An 11213-nucleotide genomic window follows, 5' to 3' on the forward strand; every position below is an offset into this window, starting at 1 on the left:
CTGTTTCAACTGAGAACTCAATTAACACATTTTGTTATATTACCACACAAATTGTTTGATCTTAAATAACTTGGTGTAAATAATATCAAAAACAACCTCAAATATGGCTGGTATGTTAATGGAGGAAGAAATTATAAAAAACTGAAGATAAGCCCATGCCGTTCAGCATTGGCGCCATAAACATTCGCACACAGAGAGACACTTTGCTGGTTCCAGCAAATGTGCCATCAAATCCCTGTGTCAAGGCATAACTATAATCCTCAATAGAATGGACGAAGAACAGATAGTGTCTGAGACAAAAGGAACATATAATACATACGGATTCTCAAAATGTCCACAGAATTACTCCTGTTTACTATCCCAGAAAAGAACCAATCGTTCTTTTTTCAAAACATCCGTACAACACGGTTCCACTCGATTTACCTGCTTGAAATCTTCACCCTTTGGACCATGGAGCATTTATCTCCAAGCGATATAGTTATATATCTATCTTCAGTAAAGGAAAACTTTAAAACAGGGAAAACTGTTTGTTGTTTGCTGAGAAAAGGTAAATAGACGGACCTCCTAATGTACAACCACTATGTGAAATTTCAGGATAGGTCAGACTGGCATCCCCAAGGGGACAACCTTAATTCCACTCCTTGCTGATTTGTTTCCTTTGGTAAAATCACCAAACCCGCTAAATACAATTTTTATTCACCAAAAGAAACACACTCTCGTGAAAATCTGTTTCTCGCTACTTTCAGGAGATTTGTGTTATTAACGCTGAGACACTGTAAGACCGAAGTTGTGAGGATGATTGCTTAGGGCTTTACTCGTGTTGGTATCTCACATCAGGATGAACCTGTTGAGCGTTCTGTGTAAGGATATCAATATTTCTTATTTTATAAATATGGTGCAGTTATTTATAATGACAATGTAAGGACAGCCCACTCACATCTCATGATCATGCAATCCACAGTTAACCTCTTTGAGAGGAATTTAGAAGTTGTTCTGTATTGTTATCCTTCCTTAATCCACAGTTAGTGGTTACTCGATACTGTCGATCGAAATCAAATCTGAAAATGGTGAAAATGTATAGATGATGATGATGATGATGATGATGATGATGATGATGATGATTGTATGTACTTTCATGAGATCCCTTGTTCGTTTCCATGAGTATATATTCTTACTCCTTCATCAGGTGAGTGACAGCTGGTAAGCAGATTGGTACATCAGTACATGTGAAACAACAACAGGGATCAGATAATAACGGAAAGCACTTAACAAGGGAAGCCGGTAGTTAATTGTCGCTGATTGGCACTGATTGGCAATGAACCAATAGAAGCCAGAAAATACTCCAGGCGTAAATAGTCATCTCCGGTGCAATCACTGATAGGTAATGGACGGGGGTTAATAGCACACATTGGTGATGTTAAAGATATGGAAGCCAGCACGAATAATGAAATTAATAACTACAATGCTTTGGCAACTCGTAGCTACCTTTGATGCTCGTTGTTGTACTTAGAGGACAGGACTTAGTGGCTTCCCACATGATGACGTGGTCTTGATTCTTTCTGATTAGTTCGAAATGGTGGATTTGAGATCGACTTTGTTGACAGGTGTCTGGTGTTATTGAGTCTGATGTTGGGGGTCGGAAGGTTTCATCTTAACGCCAGTATATCAATTCTAAATGTCGTTCAAAGAAATCAAATCTATAAAACTTCTTCCGTATTACTATTGTAAACCTCTTGGCATTACAAATTAAATGCAGTAGTCTACGGTTATAACGAACTCAAAGGGACCACAACTTCGCGCTCGTTATACAACATACAGTTGGTGTCCGGGACTAAAAAAACAGTGCCTTTTATTCAATATAGAGGAGGGAGAGCTCTATGGATATAAGACAGCTACACCGAAATGTCGCTGGTATTAATAATAAAGAAGTTGTATATCAAAAGAACTCTCCTCGTTGTTCCAACCACCAACTTCTAAATGTCACAAGAAGAAGTTGCCTTTTATTCGTCTGTTCGTCATAAGCGTGTTCGTCACAGGGGTAGTTAACTGTTTATAAATAACACAGGAATCAGTAGAGGCGCTTAGGTGCCTGACTCTGACGGTGTAGGTTCGAATCCCGGATGGGACTCAACCCAACAAAAGTCCTAGAATATGTACTTTACAGGGAAAGTGTAATTCTCCAAATTACATGTGTTAGATGCTTTATGTAACTTTACTGTTTTCATTCATATATGAATACTCTACTTCAAATACCTGCTCTTGATACCTCTCCAGAGCTCTGAAGAGTTTGTCTCAATATGATAAGGACTGACTGAGTTTGGTTTTACGCCGCTTTTAGCAATATTCATGCAACATCACGAAGGGGGACACCAGAAATGGGCTTCACACATTGTACCCATGTGGGGATTCGAACCCGGGTCTTCGGCGTGACGAGGCAACGCTTTAACCCCTAGGCTACCCCACCGCTCCCAATATGATAAGGATGATCATCATCAGTTATATACATGTAGTCACATATGAACTAGAAGATTACCAGTACTTTTAAACACACTTTGACTTTCTATGTTCATGATCGACCTTAAACATAATAGCTACTTGAATGTGCTGTTTGTTGTCTGTAAACCAGTCGTTAGACGTAACTACGTTGTAATAAAATTTAAAACTTACTCCCTAAGGTCAACGACAAATCAAATGAACACTTTCATTTTTTGTTCACACTGTGTGCGACGTGGCGACAACTCATTATTCTCATACTCATATTTCTTTTACTCGGGTTAACTGATATTTAAGCAAGTATTCACATTATGTTCTATTTGGAAAAGACTTTCGAATTAATTGCTTGGAAAATAGATGTTTGTGGTGAAAACTGATAGAAGGAAGAAGCATCAAACTTTTTAATCTAAACTGTAGGTATGAAAGGTAACTGCGTTTCTTCGTTTTAGAAATATAGGTATTTGTTAAATCGTTATCTCCGATTGTAAGATTATGTCTACCGACAAAACTCAGGCAGTGCTAGTGGCGGAGAAACGAGTTTAGAATACAGCTGCTCTTTGAAATCCAAGTCTGATCATAACTCCTGTTCTCAAATCCCTACATTGGCTTCCTGATGCATCTCGTATTGACTTTAAGCTTCTCTGCGTTGTCTACTAGTGTTTACCCAATCTTGCGCCGCCTTGTCTCAAGGATCTCATCATTTCTCAACACTTGCCCTCATTTCGCCTAAACTCTTACCAAAACAAATTTATGCACCACTGCACATCATGCAAGTGCTGCCCTACCTCTATGATAATGAACTCAAACGCAAGAGAATGAACTTGACCAATAAAAAACAGAGACTAGTATGTATCTTTGTGATATGTGTATATCCTACCAGGGCCCCGTTCCTCAAAGTGATTGTAGCGCTAAGATGATCACAACTCACACACTTTAACATAGACTTACGACTGTCGTAGCGCTACGATCGCTTCGAGGAACGGGGCGCTGAACTCTTCGCTCCCAGAACCATCTCCCGTTAACAGTCCTCTAGATCCGCTTAGATTCATTCGGCAAGCGATCTTTCCGACATGCAGCTCCATGTCTGTGGAACTCTCTACCTGTCAACATTAAACTTTCTGATGATTCTGTCGCAAGTTTCAAATCTCGCTTGAACACCTATCTCATCAATAGCACCCTTTACTGATTTTTATTGTATGAGCATGCAAAAGTGCGTGGATACAGGTTAAGACTTGGAGTAATTTCGTTTACATGGCCAGTCAAACGGAAAATATTGTGGCAAATTACAGTAACATATCGTTAAAGATGCTTCAGCTGTCTGTACTCGAGAGTTAATTTTCTGTTAATAGGTTAGAAGTAGAAGTTGTGTGTAGACAGAATAACATCCTATAGATCAAGGACACCGTTGTATCAAATCTGGTAGTGAGTAGATGGAGCACTTTGTGTAGCTTCAAGGAACACATCGAATGTATTTCAAAGAAAATCACTTTTTAAACCCTCCACTCGTTCATCTCAATTTACATTGTCTTTGGATGCAAATTTGTAATCCATTTATGAACCCGAGACTTGACGTAAAGTTGAATACGTGAGTTGAAGTAAAGTTGAATACGAGAGTTGAAGTAAAGTTGAATACGAGAGTTGAAGTAAAGTTGAAGAATACGAGAGTTGAAGTAAAGTTGAATCTACGGATAAGTACTCGTTACCGTGGTCATAAAAAACACAGAAGAAATACAAAGTATCATTTCATTCATTGCATATCTATAATGTAACTATCTGTTATAAGGAAGAAACAGAGGTTGATGTAGACAGGGTTATATGTCGTTGATCAAGGACGCCGTTATATCACTAGACATCGCGGAATTGACTGATTGTGTTTTCAAGAAAATCACATTTCCAACCCCCAAACGTTCATTTTAAATAGCGTCGTCTTCTCCATTTAAGAAGTTGGACTGAACTTTACTTGACGTAGAGTTACATCTGTGGACAAATACCATGTCATGACGTTCCATACTTAACTCTATCATGGTAAATGCAATATACATTCGATTCGACCAATCACAAGGCATAAAATAAATCAACTAATCGCAGTTATATCAATAGAACTCCAGATCACACACATTAGGATACCAGGGCAAAAGAGGTCCACTTATGTTTGGGATCCGATCTGACTTTGGTATATTGCTCATTCTTCTGGTCTGATCTTGAACAGGAGCACCACTCCAACCTTGCCACCTAAAGCATTCGTTTCTCTCACAATAATATAATCTGCTGAGAGCCATACGAATGTTCGTTCATATACGTAACGTTCATTGTGTTCACTATGCGTCTATGTTCTGACGCCGAGAACGCATCAAACAAAATGACAGAGAAGGCTGTAACATATTAATCGCAAGTCCATATTAAACAATACTCTTCCGTGTGGTAGCACAACTTTGCCAAGGGCTGTAGTAGAAGTGTAGACAGAGGACCGCCAAGTTGTCACATGTTACTAGACTTATCGACTCCGTGCTTTCAACAGGAGGAACTCCAGATCAGTGACGTGTCATGTGAGGTTTGTTCAATCAGTTTGTAATTAACGTATCAGGATAAAGGTGGTAATTGAATAAGTTTAAAAACCTATGAATGATTCTTTATTAACAGTTTCAGTATTCTAGATTACGAGAAAAATGTTTGGATAAAAGAAATTTCGTTTTGATTTTCGCCGCCTAATTATGTATTACTTCATGGTTAAGACTCATATCCTCCCCAGATGACAAAATGACTGAATAAGAACTTTGACAATTCAATTATCAATACAGGCCCATATATAAGCCTGTATGGTCGTTGCGTTTTCATATCGCCTGAATGTTAATAAAACCCAAACATTTTCAAATGGCAAAATTGGCCGAACATGTAATCAATCCCCACCCATCACGATCAAAGAAACATAGCCGGATACTTTGACATTAAAGTACTTTCATCGCACATTTAAGTCTGGCAAACCAGTATTTCTGATGATGTATATTTAGATTAAAACCGTTCGTATTACATGACGCTCGCAAAAGATAATGAATAGACTAAAAAGATGATTATTACTTTAGTAATGTGAAAGGTAATAAATGGATGGAAAAAGAGGAAATTTCATATTGTGATAGGATTCGCATCTTCCTTTTGTTTTAAGGTTTCCACAAACATATTTAAATTTAAACTATACTCTTATAAACTCACGGGCGAAAGAAACGTCACCAACATTATTTTATCGTACACTAAGTGATTATTCATATCTGTAGTTCACACTTTCATCATTCAGAATGTTGTAAATCTATAAATCTTCCAAACATGATTGCTCAATTTCAAAAATCTGAGTTTGTTGTTTTGTGACATGTTAAAAAAGCGAGGTGACGTTTCTTCTGCCAGTGAATTTAGTTATGTTATGCTAAACTCGTCAAAAAAGTAGGGGAACCTGAACTTTCAATTTGGATAGGAAGTATAAGCGTTAACAAACTTTTCAAAGACAGACATCCTATGAGCGCACCACGATTTCTCTTTATCACCACCCCTAAACACAACGCATGGGATGCAATGTACAACGCAGTAGCCCCATACATGTGCATGGGGTGTCATTCTTGGTTTTGACGGTTTTCAAGAAGGTCGATAAATCACTGTAGACCATTAATTTTCATCATCTTGCATTACACAGTTGCTAGTGTTTGTTTCTAGCCGGTTTGTTGTTGTTGTTGTTTTTGTAGGGTTTTTTTTTGTTTTGTTTTTTTGTGGTGTTGTTGTTGTTGCTGTTGGAAAATGAAACTCGTACACATGCAAATTTCACGTCATGCACCAATCATCTTCCATCAGCGGTTACTGTTCAAACATCTATGGTCATAAGGAAGTGCAAGCTGCTGATGCTTTCTCAAAACATTCATTATTATCGTATCAACATTGATTGACTCAGATTTATCTCCCAATTTTTCCAATCGTAAATTCAATATGAAGTTCCCCTACTTTTTTGAAGAGTATATATTGGATACAAGAAGCATTGATGTTTGATAAAGTTTGACTGAGTACACGGAATATCATCTACTCGCTGTTTTCATGAGGCGTTTACTCAAATCTAGTCCTTTAGATTTCTTTATTCAAATCTATTTCTCACATTCACACAAAAACGATTAAAATTGTAATTATATCCAAGAACAGGACGACGTAATTTGTACCACCTGTACATTGTGAGATTTCCATACGGTTGTGGTATTTGGGTTGTAACTGGCACTTGCTCAAAGTATAAAGGGTTATTTCATTATTTGTGTATCCCTCGTCTGGAGGATGAGAGGTACTGCTTCACCAATTCGAGAATCATATCCACATTTTGAGTGTTCTCTTGTGTCGCTGGAATGTGAGCAAGACTGCGTTCACCTTGTTGGCGTCCTTGTGTATGAGGCTTTACACTGCTATTAGCACAGTTAATTTGGTGTGATGATTTAACGGTTGCGGAAAGCGCAGATCTGAGAACATCTGCGAATGATCAGAATAAAAACACCTTAACGCTGGTTGCAATTCAGCAAACGATTGAAAATGAATGTCGGTTTAGAAATGACCAGGTGCTTTCAATATTATTTTCTCTGCCAGGTTTTTATTTTATGGCATATGTATTTAGCCATTCCGTCAAGCTGTTACACCTTAAAACCCATTGCCTCTGTCAAGCAGAAACTCCTTTTCCACTTCTTAACACATGCATTGCTCCGTTTGAACGGATTATCAGCCGTCAGTTGTTTCCATTAGCATCATGGATAAAGCTTCCCGTATACAGGCCACTTTATCAGTCATGTTTATATCACAGTTGACAGCCTCCAATTACCAAGTCTCTAACAGCCAGGATCGGAACATAATGGGACCTCAGGCTGGACAAACGCAGCCAATCGTGCAGAACTTCATGTCAAGATAACAGGTCCACATGTTGTTGTTTCTATACCTGTGTTCCTAATCAAAATACCACAACGAGGGGATTATTTAAATTGGACTAATAATGAAATATGACCTGATCATAATCTATTTCTAACTTACATCAGAGTTTGGGACAGCAGATATATTTGTTTGTTTGTTGCTGGTTTTTGCCACAGCAGCCTTTGTCTAGATGCATATTTTTGTAGCTTTACTGTTAGTATATTTTAGTCGAAATGCATACAACGAACTACGGCTTTAACGATCTTTTTATATCAGTAGCCCTTTTTTATATATTTCTTTTTGTAATTTAATATTTTTTCCTGAAACCCTGTTTCAGACATGAGTCAGCAGCCAGGTAACTGCGAAGTCAGAGACAGCCACTGAACATTACTTTTGATCACAAGTTACATTCAAATATGTCATATTAATGGGATACCGGTGTATCGTGTTTTTATGTAACAAGACAGACCATTCACACAAACACATGATTATTTTTAATTATCGAACTGATAATTCAGTCGTCTTTGAATAAGTTATGATATATGAGCAATTTAGAATAAAATACGGCATTACAGTATTTATTATAATGTATACATTTTTCAATACTATATATCATTCTCAACTCACTTCTGAACTGAGAAACATTTGGTAAAGCAGAATTGAGCTTGCATTTGTATAAGTAATTTTTTCCCAATAATATGAACAAGTCAAAAACTGAATCGGCAAAAACATTTTTCTTACAGCCAAAAATTATCACTTCCAAAGTGAGTTTGAGATTATTGATGTGATCACAATGTTAGGGCGGTGGGGTAGCCTAGGGGTTAAAGCGTTCGCTCGTCACGCCGAAGGCCCCGGGCTCGAGTTCCCACATGGGTACAATGTGTGAAGCCCATTTCTGGTGTCCCACGCTGTGATATTGATGGAATATTGCTAAAAGCGGCGTAAAACTTAACTCACTCACTCACTCACTCCTTGCAAATAGTTTTACTTGTCCAGTTGCCACCCCAGGTGGCTCATCTGCTGGAGATAAGGAATTTGACACTGATGCTAGAGGATTCTGCCAAATTACAGCGACCGCCTTTCGTGCCACTCCACACCAAAGTATAAACTTGTTAGATTATCTCCCTGTTGTGCTTGTCGTAGACGAAAATAAGTGGAATGTGTCAGTTAATAATTCATTGTGTTTCGTTTCCTTCAGTTGAGAAGCTTGTCTGGGCGAATGCTACGCTGTTTGAAGTGACCCATTTATTGTTTTTATTGTCCTGCAATGTTTGTCATTTGTTTTTCTATCCAGCTTATCAAATCAGGGCGTTCGAGAAACGTTCAATTCCGGTGGGATTATTGTTCACCTTAATTGAGCAATGAAGACGGTTTGTAATCACACATTGATTCTTCTTCCTCTCCGTCTGATAGTGATATATGCATGAGCAATACTCGGCAATACTCGGCCTTCCTCGGCAGTCTGACATACCTCGTGTACTAGAGTATTGAGAATGTTTGAACCGAGAATAGCTATCCATGCTCTTCATTCAGCAGCACCACAAACATAATAGTCCAGGAGTCCCAGAGTCTAATGCCATGCTGCTTCCTAAATCATTGGTTATTGCCCGCAGATTGCAGAAAATCTAACACGAACCAACATTATATCAGTACGTTTCAAGAGCTAAAATTGGGAAATTCGGACTATAGTTTTTGCTTGTTGGTGTTTCTGTTTGTAATACCAGAGAAATGTGTTACGACTTCACGCACATTTGTATGTAATTAGTTTTCACCCATTTGAGAAGCTCTGCGTACCACAATTTATAAGGTCACGTCCAGCAAAAAAACGTTTGAATAGTTGGTTATGAAAGTTCGAGACTCGTGTTAGATGACTCCGATAATGGCTTAAATTACCACCCAGGAAACGCCATGTCTCCGCAGAAGCTGACAATACCACTATGTTGGGTGAATTGACCCGAATGCACATTTCCAGGGGACGCACTAACCACAAAATGTTTTATTGTTAATATTAACGTTTCACCATTATCCAAATGGGTACAACAAAATATAACTAATGGTTCTTCCTTTTTTCACCATAAAGCAATCACTCAATGCTTCCTCCTCAGAGACAGTAAGGAATGTCCATCATAATTCCACCTCACCGTGCAGCTCATGTTGGATCTGCAACGTCTTCACTGCAACGTCTTCACATTGATTACCGCGCACCTGCTGGTCTTAAGGAATCCCGAGATGAGGGAATGCTAAATGTAGCAGAAGGCCAAGACCGACACATTACAGAAATCACAGTAGTTTATTTACGAGATGTCGTTCTTTATGGTACATCATTTCCTTGTTGTGGGTTCATTATTCGGGTTTTTCTCCTTGGCTACAAATAAATTGATCTGTTCTCATTCGCAGGAAAATACATATGAAACTGTAGCTTTAGCGAACAAAATCATGTTCATCTATATTGAGTGAGTGAGTGACGTTTTGCTGGTTGCCATGGATATGGACACTTTTTTGCACAGTCATTCATTAACTGTTGTTAAAGAGATAAGATAAGAGATCATGGAAATCATACAGTTGACGCGTAGATGTTTTGTGTTTATTGTAAGTTATGATATAGTGTTGAAGCTATGTTTTCAAGATTAAACAGAACAGAACGACAAATATGACTTATTAAAATGTAACTCGTGATAAAAACTAATGTTCAGTGGCTGTCTTGATTGACATTTTACGGTGGTAACTGCATTTCAAAGTTAGCTACAGTTCCGATGAACTGCTTTCAGTGTTCGTGTCATTGAATAATGCCTGTCGTTAATTATTTTCGATTGTGTAAGAAAACACCTATTAGTGAGATGTGTCCATCATTCAAACGGCACCTCTCTACTCGAAATGACACAAATACCTTTCGACGAATCTGAAATATCTGTTACTTTGAGCCGGAACACGATCGAACCCATTACCATCAGTCAACGGACCCTCATGCGATGCATTAAGAGAATCTGCTTTGATAAAGGCTGTTGATGAACACTTATACATTTGGAATTGGTCAACCACACTGACATTGTACGTTGGCGGGGTTTTTTGTCACACGTCGTCTCTGCTCTGACAGTCTGCACGTGTACACTCTGATGTCAACTAGTCATGGCCTGTATTCGTGTATTTCATATTTCGTGTCACGGATGGTATCACAGGTCACGACAGTTTGTATAAGATAAGATATAACTTTATTATCCCGGAGGAAATTAGAAATTTCTAAATGGCATTGTGTAATCATAACTTTCGGCCGTGGGAACCATGCTAATTAACGCTTATCAGAGGGGTACACAAAGTCCGTAGTCAAGACTACCAGTTGTCCGACGCGGTGGCTGAGCGGGTTAGGCGGCTGGCTTTGAGTGCTGGCGACTAGGGGCTTGATTCTGAGGGTGCGGGTTCGAATCCCGCATGGGACCCAACCCAACTAAAGTACTAGAATCTGTACTTTACTAAGAAAGTGTAATCCCAAATATAACATATGTTATAAAGAGGCTGAAGTAGTACTTATCGCAGGCATGATTCATATTCAAAATTTGTTGCATTGATAATACGAATACTGGATGGTATGGACCTCTGTCGACTTCTGCTTGTTGTAAGAGATAGTAATCGAAAGAGATTATGTAGTATACCATATCTAAGTAAAACAAAACCGTTATAACCGTAATCATATCCTTCATTGACACGAATTTCGAATTTAGCTCGAATTTGACCCGTGAGGATCAGGTCTCCAGCAACCCATGCTTGTCGTAAAATCCCAATTGCGTAGATTGATGCTCGTGGTTGTA

The sequence above is a fragment of the Haliotis rubra genome, unplaced genomic scaffold (genome assembly GCF_003918875.1).
Source record: "Haliotis rubra isolate DU_JTF1 unplaced genomic scaffold, ASM391887v1 Scf66, whole genome shotgun sequence".
In the NCBI taxonomy this organism is placed as follows: domain Eukaryota; kingdom Metazoa; phylum Mollusca; class Gastropoda; order Lepetellida; family Haliotidae; genus Haliotis; species Haliotis rubra.